This window comes from Amblyraja radiata, chromosome 6 (genome assembly GCF_010909765.2).
Source record: "Amblyraja radiata isolate CabotCenter1 chromosome 6, sAmbRad1.1.pri, whole genome shotgun sequence".
Classification (NCBI taxonomy): domain Eukaryota; kingdom Metazoa; phylum Chordata; class Chondrichthyes; order Rajiformes; family Rajidae; genus Amblyraja; species Amblyraja radiata.
Window position 1 is genome coordinate 97,105,930 of NC_045961.1, and position 16,848 is coordinate 97,122,777.

General features: G+C 44.5%; 1 protein-coding gene across 2 annotated transcripts in view; it reads left to right on the plus strand.

The window, feature by feature from the left end:
* The first annotated feature begins 7,094 nt into the window (after window positions 1-7,094).
* jade3 (jade family PHD finger 3) overlaps window positions 7,095-16,848 on the plus strand; it is a 47,670-nt gene continuing 37,916 nt past the window's right edge. For both annotated transcript variants that reach the window (XM_033023283.1, XM_033023284.1), the window contains exon 1: window positions 7,095-7,229. The gene's annotated coding sequence lies outside the window, so the exon portion shown is untranslated. The remainder of the gene's footprint in view (window positions 7,230-16,848) is intronic.

A 16,848-nucleotide genomic window follows, 5' to 3' on the forward strand; every position in this document is an offset into this window, starting at 1 on the left:
ATGGTGGCCGATTAGGAAAAGGGGAGATGCAACGAGACCTGGGTGTCATGGTACACCAGTCATTGAAAGTAGGCATGCAGGTGCTGGCAGTGAAGAAAGCGAATGGTATGTTAGCTTTCATAGCAAAAGGATTTGAGTATAGGAGCAGGGAGGTTCTACTGCAGTTGTACAGGGTCGTGGTGAGACCACACCTGGAGTATTGCATACAGTTTTGGTCTCCAAATCTGAGGAAGGACATTATTGCCATAGAGGGAGTGCAGAGAAGGTTCACCAGACTGATTCCTGGGATGTCAGGACTTTCATATGAAGAAAGACTGGTTAGACTCGCCTTATACTCGCTGGAATTTAGGGAGGATCTTATAGAAACGTACAAAATTCTCAAGGGGTTGGACAGGCTAGATGCAGGAACATTGTTCCCGATGTTGGGGAAGTCCAGGACAAGGGGTCACAGCTTAAGGATAAGGGGGAAATCCTTTAAGACCGAGATGAGAAAAACATTTTTCACACAGAGAGTGGTGAATCTCTGGAACTTTCTGCCACAGAGGGTAGTTGAGGCCAGTTCATTGGCTATATTTAAAAATGAGTTAGATGTGGCCCTTGTGGCTAAGGGGATCAGAGGGTATGGAGAGAAGGCAGGTACGGGATACTGAGTTGGATGATCAGCCATGATCATATTGAATGGCGGTGCAGGCTCGAAGGGCCAAATGGCCTACTCCTGCATCTACTTTCTATGTATCTATCTATGTATCTAAAACAGTTTTTATCCATGAGTAGCTACTCTACTCAACAGCCAAAAATCTGTAGCCTCCCTTTGATCTGGTATTTTGTTGGTTCACATGCTTGATCAATGGTGTTTTATCATTAATATTTTATTATTATTAATGTTTAGTGTTTTCTGAGTCATTCGTAACTGTCACTGTATGTCATGTTACTTGTGGGCGGAGCACCAAGGCAAATTCCTTGTATGTGAATACTTGGCCAATGAACTTACTTATTTCGTATCCTTGCATCCTTCTCCAGACTCTCTTTGCAAATCCACACTCTGCGAAGAAGAGGGCAGATTTTTTTCTCTCCCTCAAGCTCGTTGGTTTATTCAAGGCCTTAACAGTGTGCGCTATTATATTATTTTAAATCACAAGTATATACAAATCAACTCTGCAAAAATTCTTCCGACATTCTCTGCAGTTGGACATTCTTTTGCATTGTATTTGCTGGTGTTTGGCCCTCTGACGTGCACTTTAAAAAATCAATAAACTCTATCCGGAATTTTAAATATATAAACTATACATAAACTGTGCAAGAATTGTTCTGACTGACTTTCTCAGCGGCTATGTTCATTAGCATTGCATTGTAGGGGTAGTGCTAATGTGTGGAGATCGCTGGTCAGTGCAGATTCAATGGGCCGAAGGGCCTGTTTCTATGCTTTATCACTAAACTAAAGCTTTTCTCTGTGTAGGAAAATGCTGGAGTAACTCAGCGGGACAGGCAGCCTCTCTGGAGAGAAGGAATGAGTGACATTTCGGGTCAAGACCCTTCGTCAGAATGGGGTCTCGACCCGAAACATCACCCATACCTTCTATCCAGAGATGTTGTCTGTCCCGCTGAGTCACTCAAGCCTTTTGTGTCTATCTTCGGTTTAAACCAGCATCTGCATTTCGGCCTGAAGATGGGTCACGAACTGAAACGTCACCTCTTCTCTCCAGCGATACTGCCTGTTCCGCTAAATTAATCCAGCATTTTGTGTCTATCTTCGATTTAAACCAGCATCTGCAGTTCATTCCTACACATCTGCAGTTCCATCCAATGTTCTCTCGACTCTAGCTATCCTCCAGTCCACAGGAACTGATCCAATGTAACTCCACTTTTTAAAGAAAGGAGGGAGAGAGAGAGAGCGGGGAATTATAGACCAGTTAGCCTTACATCGGTAATGGGGAAGATGCTTGAGTCGATTATTAAAGATGTTATAGCAGCGTATTTGGAAAGCAGTGACAGGATTGGTCAAAGTCAGCATGGATTTATGAAGGGGAAATCATGCTGACCAATCTTCTGGAATTTTTTGAGGATGTAACAAGTAGAATAGATAAGGGAGAGCCAGTGGATGTGGTGTATCTGGACTTTCAAGAAGTTTTTGACAAGGTTCCACACAAGAGATTAGTGTGCACAATTAGAGCACATGGTATTGGGGGTAGGGTATTGACATGGATAGAGAACTGGTTGGCAGACAAGAAGCAAAGAGTAGGAATTAACGCGTCCTTTTCAGAATGGCAGGCAGTGAGTAGTGGGGTGCAGCAAGGCTCAGTGCTGGGACCACAGTTATTTACAATATATATATTAACGATTTAGATGAGGGAATTAAATGTGACATCTCCAAGTTTGTGGATGACACAATGCTGGGTGGCAGTGTGAGCTGCGATGAGGCGGCAGGGTGATTTGAATAGGTTGGGTGTGTGGGCAGATGCAGTATAATGTGGATCAATGTGAAGTTATCCACTTTATCCAAGAACAGGAAGGCAGATTATTATTTGAATGGTGTCAGATTAGGAAAAGGGGAGGTGCAATGAGACCTGGGTGTGCTTGTACATCAATCACTGAAAGTAAGCATTCGGGTACAGCAGTCAGTGAAGAAAGCTAATGGCATGTTGGGCTTTATTGCGAGAGGATTTGAGTTTAGGAGCAAGGAGGCCCTACTGCAGTTGTACAGGGCCCTGGTGAGACTGCACCTGGAGTATTGTGTTCAATTTTGGTCTCCTAATTTGAGGAAGGACATTATTGCTATTGAGAGAGTGCAGCGTTGGTTCACCAGGTTAATTCCCTGGATGGTGGGATTAACATATGATGGAAGAATGGGTTGACTGGGCTTATATTCACTGGAATTCAGAAGGATGAGAGGGAATCTTACAGAAGCATATAAAATTCTTGAAGGATTCTACAGGCTAGCAGGAAAAATGTTCCTGATGTTGGAGGAGTCCAGAACCAGGGGTCACAGTTTAAGAATAAGGGGGAGGCCATTTAGGGCTGAGATGAGGAATAATTCTTCACCCAGAGTTGTGAATGTGTGGAAATCTCTGCCATAGAAGGTAGTGGAGGCCAATTCACTGGATGTTTTCAAGTTAGATTTAGCGCTTAGGGCTAAAGGAATCAAGGGATATGGGGGAAAAGTAGGAACGAGATACTGATTTTGGATGATCAGCCATGATCATATTGAATGGCGGTGCTGGCTCGAAAGGCCGAATAGCCTACTCCTGCACCTACTTTCCTATGTTTCTATCGTACACATTAATACTCCAGCATTTTGTGTCTATCTTCGGTGTAAACCAGCATCTGCAGTTCCTTCCTATATGTAATCCTCCCTGACTTAGCGGTCTTAAGGAACAACTCTCTTTCTCCTCCAAAAGGGATAAGGTCCGGTGCTCTGCAGGGTCAAGAGCTTCAAATTCCTAGGCATGCACATCTCTGAAGATCTTTCCTGGTCCGAGAACACTGATGCAATTACTAAGAAAGCACATCAGCGCCTCTACTTCCTGAGAAGATTACGGAGAGTCGGTTTTGTCAAGGAGGACTTTCTCTAACTTCTACAGGTGCACAGTAGAGAGCATACTGACCGGTTGCATCGTGGCTTGGTTCGGCAACTTGAGCGCCCTGGAGAGGTAAAGGCTACAAAAAGTAGTAAACACTGCCCAGTCTATCATCGGCTCTGACCTCCCTTCCATCGAGGGGATCTATCGCAGTTGCTGCCTCAAAAAGGCAGGCAATATCATCAAGGACCCACACCATCCTAGCCACACACTTATCTCCCCGCTACCTTCAGGTAGAAGGTACAGGAGCCTGAAGACTGCAAAGACCAGGTTCAGGAATAGCTACTTCCCCACAGCCATCAGGCTATTAAACTTGGCTCAAACAAAACTCTGAACATCAATAGCCCATTATCTGTTATTTGCACTTCATCAGTTTATTTATTCATGTGTGTATTTACGTATATAATGGTATATGGACACACTGATCTGTTTTGTAGTAAATGCCTACTATGTTCTCAGTGCTGGGACCCCAGCTATTTACAATATATATTAATGATTTGGACGAGGGAATTGAATGCAACATCTCCAAGTTTGCAGATGACACGAAGCTGGGGGGCAGTGTTAGCTGTGAGGAGGATGCTAGGAGGCTGCAAGGTGACTTGGATAGCCTGGGTGAGTGGGCAAATGCATGGCAGATGCAGTATAATGTGGATAAATGTGGGGTTATCCACTTTGGTGGCAAAAACAGGAAAGTAGACTATTATCTGAATGGTGGCCGATTAGGAAAAGGGGAGATGCAACGAGACCTGGGTGTCATGGTACACCAGTCATTGAAAGTAGGCATGCAGGTGCAGCAGGCAGTGAAGAAAGCGAATGGTATGTTAGCATTCATAGCAAAAGGCGTTGAGTATAGGAGCAGGGAGGTTCTACTGCAAGGGTCTGAAGAAGGGTTTCGGCCCGAAACGTTGCCTATTTCCTTCGCTCCATAGATGCTGCTGCACCCGCTGAGTTTATCCAGCTTATTTGTGTAGGTTCTACTGCAGTTGTACAGGGTCTTGGTGAGACCACACCTGGAGTATTGCGTACAATTTTGGTCTCCTAATCTGAGGAAAGACATTCTTGCCATAGAGCGAGTACAGAGAAGGTTCACCAGACAGATTCCTGGGATGTCAGGACTTTCATATGAAGAAAGACTGGATAGACTCGGCTTGTACTCACTAGAATTTAGAAGATTGAGGGGGGATCTTATAAAAACGTACAAAATTCTTAAGGGCTTGGACAGGCTAGATGCAGGAAGATTGTTCCCGATGTTGGGGAAGTCCAGGAAAAGGGGTCACAGTTTAAGGATAAGGGGGAAATCTTTTAGGACCGAGATGAGAAAGACATTGTTCACACAGAGAATGGTGAATCTGTGGAATTCTCTGCCACAGAAGGTAGTGGAGGCCACAGTTCATTGGCTATATTTAAGAAGGAGATGTGGCCCTTGTGGCTAAAGGGATCAGGGGTATGGAGAGAAGGCAGGTACAGGATACTGAGTTCGATGATCAGCCATGATCATATTGAATGGCGGTGCAGGCTTGAAGGGCCGAATGGCCTACTCCTGCACCTAATTTCTATGTTTCTATGTTCTGTTGTGCTGAAGCAAAGCAAGAATTTCATTGTCCTATCAGGGACACATGACAATAAACTCTCTTGACTTGACTTCCTATACATAATTCTTCCTGATTTAGGAGAGGTCTTAAATGGAACAACTCTCTTTCTCTCCTTTTTTTAATTATCTCTGAAGCACCATTTTATTACTTTCATTGCATAAACATGCATGGGGACATCACATTTGTACAAAACATGTAGTATTCTTCCAGATGATATTCCTTCTTCTGGAACTATTTCAATCAGTGATGGGCTTACAGGATTCCCCAGCCTCTGGTTGTATCAATGTCCTTGACTGGAAGATTTGTCTTTTACTGCCTTTTTACCTCCATATGATAGCTTGTAAAATAAGATAGAGGTGATAGCTAAACTAGGCCATAATTCCCTGTAAGCTATGGCATAAGGTTTCATTTTAAACCACCACTCTGCAACAGCTCGACCAGCCATTATCTTGTCGCGGCTTCACTTCGCTTTCACTCTCTTTCTCTCCTCCAAAAGGGGTAAGGTGTCTGCAAAGCCTTTGCCCAGATCAGCAGATATCCTCCTCTAGTATCTTTGCCCTGAGCAGCAGTGATCCTCCTTTAGTATCTTTGCCCTGAGCAGCAGTGATCCTCCTCTAGTATCTTTGCCCTGAGCAGCAGTGATCCACCTCTAGTATCTTTGCCCTGAGCAGCAGTGATCCTCCTCTAGTATCTTTGCCCTGAGCAGGAGTGATCCTCCTCTAGTATCTTTGCCCTGAGCAGCAGTGATCCTCCTCTAGTATCTTTGCCCTGAGCAGCAGATATCCTCTAGTATCTTTGCCCTGAGCAGTGATGATCCTCCTCTAGTATCTTTGCCCTGAGCAGGAGTGATTCACCTCTAGTATCTTTGCCCTGGGCAGCAGTGATCCACCTCTAGTATCTTTGCCCTGAGCAGCAGTGATGATCCTCTAGTATCTTTGCCCTGAGCATCAACGATCCTCTTGTATCTTTGCCCTGGGCAGCAGTGATCCACCTCTAGTGTCTTTGCCCTGGGCAGCAGTGATCCACCTCTAGTATCTTTGCCCTGAGCAGCAGTGATGATCCTCTAGTATCTTTGCCCTGGGCAGCAGTGATCCTCCTCTAGTATCTCTACCCTGGGCAGCAGTGATGATCCTCTAGTATCTTTGCTGGGCAGGAGTGATCCTCCTCTAGTATCTTTGCCCTGGGCAACAGTGATCCACCTCTAGTATCTTTGCCCTGGGCAGCAGTGATCCACCTCTAGTATCTTTGCCCTGAGCAGCAGTGATGATCCTCTAGTATCTTTGCCCTGGGCAGCAGTGATCCACCTCTAGTATCTTTGCCCTGGGCAGGAGTGGTCCACCTCTAGTATCTTTGCCCTGGGCAGCAGTGATCCTCCTCTAGTATCTTTGCCCTGAGCAGCAGTGATCCTCCTCTAGTATCTTTGCCCTGGGCAGCAATGATCCTCTAGTATCTTTGCCCTGGGCAGCAGTGATCCTCCTCTAGTATCTTTGCCCTGGGCAGCAGTGATGATCCTCTAGTATCTCTGCCCTGAGCAGGAGTGGTCCTCCTCTAGTATTTTTGCCCTGGGCAGGAGTGGTCCACCTCTAGTATCTTTACCCTGGGCAGTGATGGTCCACCTCTAGTATCTCTGCCCTGGGCAGGAGTGATCCACCTCTAGTATCTCTGCCCTGGGCAGGAGTGATCCACCTCTAATATCTTTGCCCTGGGCAGGAGTGATCCACCTCTAGTATCTCTGCCCTGGGCAGGAGTGATCCACCTCTAGTATCCTTGCCCTGGGCAGGAGTGGTCCACTAGTATCTTTACCCTGAGCAGCAATGATGATCCACCTCTAGTTTGGGCAGAGTTGCCTTTGGCCAAGGGTGACCGTTGCTCCCCCGCCATGCTGTGCGGCGCGGGCCGGCCGGCGCCTGCGCACTGTGTTCTGTCAACACGCACAGGAGGCGGCGGGAGAGAGGGAGGGAAGAGGGAGGAGAAGAAACACAGCGAGCGGCCGCATAATAGGAGCCCTTGTTGGCCGCTTGGGCCGTGATGGAGCCGCGGGCCTCCCGCCACTGAACCCTCGGTGAGTGCATGCGGCGCTGGGGCGCCTCCTTTGTCTGCGGCTGAAGGGGAGAGTGTGTGATAATCGAGGCCGCGGCGGATCCATCGGCCTTCCCCTCCTCCATGTACAGCCCCCCCCTCCCGGCAAGGGCAAGCGCCTTCACCTCAATGCTTCATTGGATAGTCAATGGCGCACTTTACCAATGGCGAGTTGTGCAAGTTGTTAATTTTTATTTGTTACGCGCCTTATTATTACTTGCATTGCGAGCTGCCACACGGCGGTGTGTGTATGTATGTATTTGTGTGTCTTTCAACGTTTGTGCTGAGTAGAGAAAGGACTGCTTCACATTGAGCTTTGGCGCCAAGGCCCCAGAACTACCTCCTCCTTCCCGTTCCCATCACTACTCTATTATATATGCCAGCTCGGCTTTCCTTCCGCTCTCCATCCAGATGGAAGAAATATGCATTGGAAGTCTAAAACTTTTTTCTTTCTTTTGTAAATTAAAAACTACTGTTCAAAATTCAAAGACAGACAGTCTAAAGTTCTTTAGACTAAATGTGTAGGAAGGAACTGCAGATGCTGGTTTATACATCGAAGATAGACACAAAATACTGGAGCAACTCAGCGGGCCAGGCAGCATCTCTGGAGAAAAGGAATAGGTTGGCAACGTTTCAGGCTGAGACCCTTCTTCAGATTGTCCTGTCTTTGGTATAAACCAGAAGCAGTAGTTCCTTCCTACACATTTTGTGCTCTTAAATTCGGATTTATTGATTAGCTTGAAGCAGTTACTAATGTACTAATATATAATCAAAAGTTAAATACCACTGCATAATTATATTTTTTATTAAAGTGGGCTTTAAATATATGTTATCTGCAATGGCCAGGTGAGTTAGAAAGTTCTGAATTCTGTTTCTGATCTATGGATTTGAGTGCAATAAGTGGAGTCCCGAGGGAATGGTGTACTGTCTCACTGGAGTTGAAGTTCAAATTGTTCTCTAGGCGGCCAAGGAAGAAAATTGCTTTGTGCAGTATCAAAGGGAAGGGGAAATAATCTAAATACAAGAGATTGTGGATGCTGGAATCTGGAGCATAATCTATTGGAGGAAATACGCATTTCAAGCCGCATCTGTCGGGGGACATTGGAGTTGTCAACATTTCGGGTTGAATCCCTGCATCAGGACCGACTTAGGGAAATTAATAATGGTGCCTATATTTGTACATATGGAGTGTATGAATAATGCGATGTAAAGCGCCTTGAGTATTCTAGAAAGGCGCTATATAAATCCCATCCATTATTATTATCACATATCCTTCAATCAACATCATAGTTTTGTTTCTAGGAAATTGTATTTTATGCAAATAGGGTGGCGCAGCAGTAGAGTTGCTGCTTCACAGCGTCAGAGACCCGGGTTTGATCCTGAGTATGGGTGCTGTCTGTATGGACTTTGTAGATTCTCCCTGTGACCCCATGGGGTTTCTCCGGGTGCTCCGGGTTCCTACCACACTCCAACGACGTACAGATTTGTAGGTTAATTGGCTTCTGTAAATTTTAGTGTAGAGGGCGAATGCTCTAGTGTACGGGGTGAACACTCAGACTTGGTGGTCTGAAGGGCCTGTTTCCACGCTGTATCTTTAAAAGCAAATTGCAGCAACATTTAGTTTGTGCCAAGAGTAACTGTGATTAAAATAGCTAAAGTCACTTTAAGATGATCCTGGGTCCAGTTGTATGTTTAAGAAGGAACTGCAGATGCTGGAAAATCAAAGGTAGACAAAAATGCTGGAGAAACTCGGCGGGTGAGGCAGCATCTATGGAGCAAAGGAAATGGGCAACGTTTCGTGCCGAAACCCTTCTTCAGACTCCAGTTATATGTTTTCTTCGCCTTAAATTCTTTAATCATAGACCTATACTGGATGGTCACAGGTCCTTTGGCCTACTTTTGCTTACTGGGCTAGTGCCATTTGCCTGCATTTGATCTATCGCCCTATAAACTATTCCAATCTGCATATCTGTTCAAATGTCTTTCGAAAGTCATAATTGTATCTGCTTCTATAGCTTCTTCTCGCAGCTGAATCTAGATAGTGACACCCCTTGAGTGGAAATTTTTTCTCCTGGGGTCCCTCTTAAATTTCTCCCCTCGCACATTAAGCCTATGCACTCTTTTTGCCTGTTCCCTCATGATTTTGCAGGCTTCAATAAGGTGACCCTGCAGCCTCCAAATCTCCAAAAGAAAATAGTCCCAGCCTATCCAGCCACTCCATAACGCCTACAAGCCTCGGTAACATCCGGATGAATCTCTTGTGTACCCTTTCCAACTTAATGATATCCTTCCTTAGCTGAGCAACCAAAATGGTTCACAGTAGGCCAAGTGTGGTCTCAAGCAACAACTTGTCCAGCTGCATCATGATGTCTCATCTTTTGTGTGCGATACGCCTCCCGATGAAGGTGAGCATAATAAATGCCTTTTTGACCATCCTATCCACCTGAATTGCCACTTTTAAGGAACAATGCACCTGTACTCAAGATCTCTTTGTTCTACATCCCTCTCCAGGGCTCATCCATGTATTGTGCAAGTCTTGCCCTTTATGGTCAGACCAAAGTGGCACATCTCTTCTTAAATTAAATGTTAAATACCATTTGCTATTCCTTGGCCCTCCTCAACTGATCCAGATCTTGTTGCAGTCATTGTAGATCAATGTAGCCATCTACATTATTGAAAAGAAAATATGAACAACTCAATGTGCTTTACAATAATGGAGGTATGTTTGAGAAACGAGATTGCAGATGTGGGAATCTTGAGTAAAAATATAAATTATAGGAGGAATTCAGTGAGTCATGTGGCATCTGTGGAGGAAAATTAATGGACTATGTTTCAGGTTGGGACCCTTCTTCAGTCTCAAGGGTTCCAATCCTAAATGTTGTCTGTCCATTTGCCCACATGTGTAGTTTTGAAATACGTTCTAAGTTGTAATGAAGGAAACCGGATACAAATTTGTTCGAGAAAATGTTAATATTAGCTGTCTAAGCAACTGAGTATTTTTAGCATTAAATTTTTTTTATATGTGATGGATAATCTGATGATTAAGCAATTTATATTAGACAAGACTTTGGAAAACTCCTTTCTGCATCAAGATAGTCCAGTGGGATATTTTACATGATTTACCCTCGGAGAGCAGACAGGAACTTAATTTGACATCTTGCCGGAAATATGACATTTCTGGCAATGTTGCACTCCTTGGGTATTTAAATGTCAGCCTAGATTTTATGCTGAGGTCTTTTGATTCCAGATTAGCAGATTTTTGATCTTCTCTCCCACCCCCTTCATCTCCCAACCAGGAAATGTATACATTATAGATGTATGGGAAAACATACCTTTTGGGCTTTGCTAAACTAGGTCCTAGCCAGGTGTTATGGGTAAGCCTTCAACAAATGACCTCATCAACTCTGGGCTGAAGGCGTATGATATTGGGCAGGGTTTGAACTTGTAACTGCTGCTGGAAAAATATTCTTATGTGGGTTTAAGGCAAATAGGTGATTTTATTTTTCCCCCTTAAATGCTTACAATCAACACATTCATTGGCACTGTGACTTCTATATAAAATGCCATGAGTCATGCTGCAGTTCAAGAAAAGAGCATTTGATTTAGTATGGCACGTAACAGTGTGGCATGGTTGGAGTCATTGAATCTTGGGTGGAAATATTGGGTGGCTAATGTTATAACTTCCACAAAGAAAGATAGACAATAGACAATAGGTGCAGGACGGCCATTCGGCCCCTCGAGCCAGCACCACCATTCAATGTGATCATGGCTGATCATCCACAATCAATACCCCGTTCCTGCCTTCCCCCTATATCCAGAGAACCTGCCTCCACTGCCCTCTGAGGCAGAGAATTCCACAGACTCACAACTCTACGTGTGAAAAAACTTTTCCTCATCTCCGTTCAAAAGGGCTCACCCCTTATTCTTAAACTGTGGCCCCTGGTTCTGGACTCCCCCAACATCGGGAACATGTTTCCTGCCTCTACAGTGTCCAAACCCTTAATAATATCTGTTTCAATAAGATCCTCTCTCATCCTTCTAAATTCCAGAGTAAACAAGCTCAGCCGCTCCATTCTCTCAATATATGACAGTCGCGCCATCCCGGGAATTAAACTGGTGAACCTGTGCTGTACTCCCTGAATAGCAAGAATGTCCTTCCTCAAATTGGGAGACCAAAACTGCACACAATATTCCAGGTGTGGTCTCACCAAGGGCCCTGTACAACTGCAGAAGGACCTCTTTGCTCCTATACTCAACTCCTCTTGTTCTCAAGGCCAACATGCCATTTGCTTTCTTCACTGCCTGCTGTACCTGCATGCTTACTTTCATTGACTGATGAACAAGGACCCCCAGATCCCGTTGTACTTCCCCTTTTCCCAACTTGACTCCATTCAGATAATAATCTGCCTTCCTGTTTTTGCCACCAAAGTGGATAACCGCACATTTATCCACATTAAACTGCATCTGCCCACTCACCCAACCTGTCCAAGTCACCCTGCATCCTTGAATTTTGAATTTTGAATTTTGAATTCCTTTATTGTCATTCAGACCTTACGGTCTGAACGAAATTTCGTGTCTGCAGTCATACATACAATCATACAATAATAAACAACACTAAACACAAATTAACATCCACCACAGTGTATCCTCCAAGCACCTCCTCACTGTGGTGGAGGCAAAAATCTTAGGGCTGCAGTCTCTTCCCTCCTCTTCTCCCTCTGCGCTGAGGCGATTCCCCACCGGGCGATGGCACAAACATAGCATCCTCTTCACAGTTCACACTGCCACCTAGCTTTGTGTCATCTGCAAATTCTCTAATGTTACTTTTAATCCCTTCATCAAAGTCATTAATGTATATTGTAAATAGCTGCGGTCCCAGCACCGAGCCTTGCAGCACCCCACTAGTCACTGCCTGTCATTCTGAAAGGGACCCGTTAATCCCTACTCTTTGTTTCCTGTCTGTCAACCACTTCTCTATCCATGTCAGCACTCTACCCCCAATACCATGTGCCCTAATTTAGCCCACTAATCTCCTATGTGGAAACTTATCAAATGATTTCTGAAAGTCCAGGTGCACTACATCCACTGGCTCTCCCTTGTCTACTTTCCTAGTTACATCTTCAAAAAATTCCAGAAGATTAGTCAAACATGATTTCCCCTTCGTAAATCCATGCTGACTCGGATCAATCCTGTTACTGCTATCCAAATGTGCGGCTATCTCATCTTTTATAATTGACTCCAGCAGCTTCCCCACCACCGATGTCAGGCTAACCGGCCTATAATTCCCCGTTTTCTCTCTCCCACCTTTCTTAAAAAGTGGGATAACATTAGCTACCCTCCAATCCACAGGAACTGATCCTGAGTCTATAGAACATTGGAAAATGATCACCAATGTGTCTACAATTTCTAGAGCCACTTGTTTAAGTATCCTGGGATGCCACTGGTACATCAGGGAGATTGTTTGTGTCCTCCTTAGTGAAGGCAGATCTAAAGTACCTGTTCAACTTGTCTGCCATTTCCTTATTCCCCATAATAAATTCACCTTTTTTTCAGTCTTCAAGGATCCAACTTTGGTCTTAACTAATTTTTTCCTCTTCACATACTTAAAGACGTTTTTACTATCCTCATTTATATTCTTGGCTAGCTTACCTTCGTACCTCATCTTTTCTCCCCGTATTGCCTTTTTAATGCTCGATAATGCTAAATCCCTGGATAGCATCTTGGGTGGAGCCAACTTTGAGTGTGCCTTTCACAGTCTTCCCTCTCTTGTAGAAAGCATGACTGTTCTCTGATGATTTACACCTTGGCAATCAAATTGCTGATCCTCTGATGATGAATTAATAGGCAGGTAAGGATAACTTATTTTCATTCCAGGTTCTGACTTGGTAGATGAGGACAATGTAGGGCCATCGGACTCTGCCACAAATGGACAAGAGATGCTTGATGGAGTGGGTGGGTAGAGGTTCATTCTTTCCCTTTCTTGAGCCGGGCTTCTGTATGCTCCCAACAAAGGGACTCTGGTCTCAGTACCATCCCAGATACCTTTAGTTTAGTTTAAAGATGCCGTATGGAAACAGGCCCTTTGGCCCACGGAGTCTGCACCAACCAGCGATCACCTGTGCACTAGTTCTATATTACACATGAGGGACAATTTTACTGAAGCCAATTAACCTACAAGCGAGCACATGTTTGGAATGTGGGAGGAAACCAGAGGTTCCAGAGAAAACTCAATCGGTCACAGTGAAAACGTGCAAACTCCATACAGACAACACCCATATTCAGGATCGAACCTGATACTATCTGGCACTGTAAGGCAGCAACTCTACCCCTGCACAGTTGTGCTGCCCTCTTTCTCCTCTTTGAATTGTAAGAGATCAAAGATTTCCTCCACTTAATGAAGATGTTGCACATTTTTCAGGGCGGCTGTTAAAAACGCTTTCAATTGTTTCCTTGTTCTTGCTGGTAATCTTTTGCCGTGATGAAGCTTGGAGTGGTGACCTTGGATGCCAGTGTTGTGTATGTGGTAGATTGGCTTGCCCAATGCTGTCAGCTAAGTGTAATTAAGGCCTCGTTGGGAATATTGACCTGGCAGAGGACAATGACACTTGCGTATTTATCCTGCAACAGGATTTGGATAATTTTGCAGAGGTGGCATTGATGGTGAGATGCCATCTGCAGATATCTTGGAAGCTTATGGATCATGGCTGCTTAGTTTGAGCATTATACTGACTTTGAGCCACTTCTTTTATGTGCCAAAACAGTGCACCGGCACCTTTAAAGAGTTTAAAAACCAGATTTTCAAATTATCAGTTTTATTACAAAAAATGACTCGTGTTTGTAAATTCAAATGTATAAAATTAGGCGGTCAGGCCCTTAAACAGCTTAAGCAGCTTGTAGGATGACAATCTGCCACAGACACCGACAGCAGGGAATGATATGCAGCACCTTGTGGTTGACCAAAAAGCATGGCTTTGACATAATGGTCTTCAAATGCTGTTTTCTTCAGGTGACCTAAGGCTGTGCTGACACTATGAAAGTAACAATGAATTTTATATTTACTGTTTGTTTTTTGGCAGTGGCACTCGGGAATGGGCAATGGACCATTTGTTCCAGGATTTGTTGTGGGACCTAATTATTGGGGTGTGTTTTGCAGCAAGGGTTGGTTGTCAGAGGACATTTGCGTTGTAGATGTTTGGTGTAAGGTCCATTCTGGTATGTTTCAGTGAATGAGTCACCAATAACTGGAGCTGAGTTGCCAAATATGCATATTTGGAAGCGTTGTTTCCATACTGTAGCTCAAAACTCGGGTTCAAATTATTTTGATTCTCTTTTAAACGCAGTGTAGGTTGAACAGCTTCCCATTTGTCACATGTAGTCCATCTCAGTGGGAATCTTAATGGAGGAAAAGTGCAGTATTGGGACAGCACGAATGCTGAAAAGTACTGAGGTGATGGTCACTTTTGACTTCCTTTTAATGTTCTTGCCCATGGGTGCTGACTGCCGTTTGTGCAACGTTGATCTTGTCAGGATCGATAAACTTTTGAATCTCTTGCACTTTTATCATCTATCTTCTGAGGCAATTCCCTGAGATTGAGGATGACTTCCATTCTGATTTTATGTATACTGAAGGGGCCAGAACAATACATCGGAGAATCAGGCCCTTCAGCCCACGAGTCCGCACCGACTATTGAATACCCATTTACACTAATCCTCCAATAACTTATTTTATTCTCCGCTACTCTCCCTTCAGATTTTACATTCATCTCACAGTAGAGGAAATTTAAAATGGCTCAGTCCACACGTTTTAGGATGTGGAATAATTTCAGGAAACACGGAGGAAACCTATGCAGTTGCAGGACAAATGTGCGAACTCCATGCAGTCATCACCAAAGATCAGTAACTAACCTGGGTTGCTGAAGTTGTGAAGAAATAACTTTACGAGTTGCACTGCTGTGCAGTGTCAAAGATGTCATGGAACAGAGGTTCCCAAGGTTTTTTGGGGATGTGCATGCTTGAAACTTTGGGTGCATGCTTGAAACCTTTTCTTTATCCTTCTGAAAATCTCATCCCCAGGCAGAGATTACAATAGTGTCTGCCCTAGGAGACTGGTACTAGGCGCACAAATGAGGTGACCTGTTCATTGCAGCCAACTAAATGTAACCTGGGTCTCTGTAATGGGAACTTCTGGGAGAGGGTACTGATATGGTTTGCTTGCCTGTTCAGTGAATTTGGACTATTTTGTGGAGAAATCGTTAGTATTTTTGCAGGGGCTTGTTACACCTGGTACGCTTAGTTGAAGCGTCAGAAGCAAAAAAGGAGGGCAGAGATAACTGCTTCCTGGTGGAATATGAGTTTTGTGTCAGCTCTGAACTCTTGATCTTCAAATATCCTTTTCCTCAATCAATCAGACCAAAGGCAATGCTGCACATTGAAGACAATGGTGAATTTCATCATTAATGTTTGCTTTGTCCACTGGGCGACTCCCAAAATATGGGAAGTGGTCCATGTTTTTAAGGGGTTAAGAACGTTTATTGTCAAAGACAGTGTGTGTGTGTGTGTCCTTTGAGCGTGTGTGTCCTTTGAGCGTGTGTGTCCTTTTAGCGTGTGTGTCCTTTGAGCGTGTGTGTCCTTTGAGCGTGTGTGTCCTTTGAGCGTGTAAAAACACCAGCATTGCCTGCAGAGCGCATCTTGACTATGGAGGTTTGAAGAACTTTGTTCTGGAGTGCAGTTGTCCCAGGTTGAGCAGCGACCCATTTGTTTACAATATCTCAGCAGGAAAGACTGCAAAGTGTTGAGGCAATGATGCAGAGTTGACTGACATGCAAGACGTCACATTAACCGATGGGTCTACAACAGAACCATGCTCAGTGAAGACGGGTGTCAAACATAGCTGCTTCATTTCAGCCACTGCCTGTTCTAGTTCACCTGGTTTCTGTCTTTTTGTGCCTATGGAGCTGTTTCTTTTCCCCTGAGGCTTGATTGATTTCTCGTTGTAAGAGCACCTTGTGTTTGAGCTTAATTAGAGGGCATGCGAATAGGCACCTATTGGGGTGCAGACTTTAAAGGGCGAGTTCAAACAGAGATCCATAGCCACCTCATTCTCCCCCTAACCCTTTTGTTCCTTCTTGTCGCTGAATTTCCACTCAAGAGCCAACCCATAACCCCCCCCCCCCCCATCTCTGCTCCTCCACCACCACCCAACCTATACTCCTCCTACCCTCCCTCGGGTCCCTTCCTCTCTGATCCACTCTTCATGTATCCTTCTGCTCTGCATCCTTCCTGCTTTGAGCAAAAGCCTACACAGAGATGGGTGCAGCTGCTCATGGTCTTCCCATGCTCTTTTGAGGTTTCCTCCTTTCTGCTGAGTGTTGAAAGCCTTGGGAAGCTCCTGCAGTAGAATTCTGCCTCCATTGACTGGGAAATCACATGCTTGGATGCATCTACCTGATCGCAGAGCATTAGGAGAGTGATCTATTAACATCCAGGCAGTTATTTCCTGACGTGCCTTGCCTTTAACCATCTGTAGAAATATTTTAAATTTATTGCTTTGCAGGATATGCATGTCATTTGCAAAGGAAAAGACTAGTGAGGGTAAACAAAAA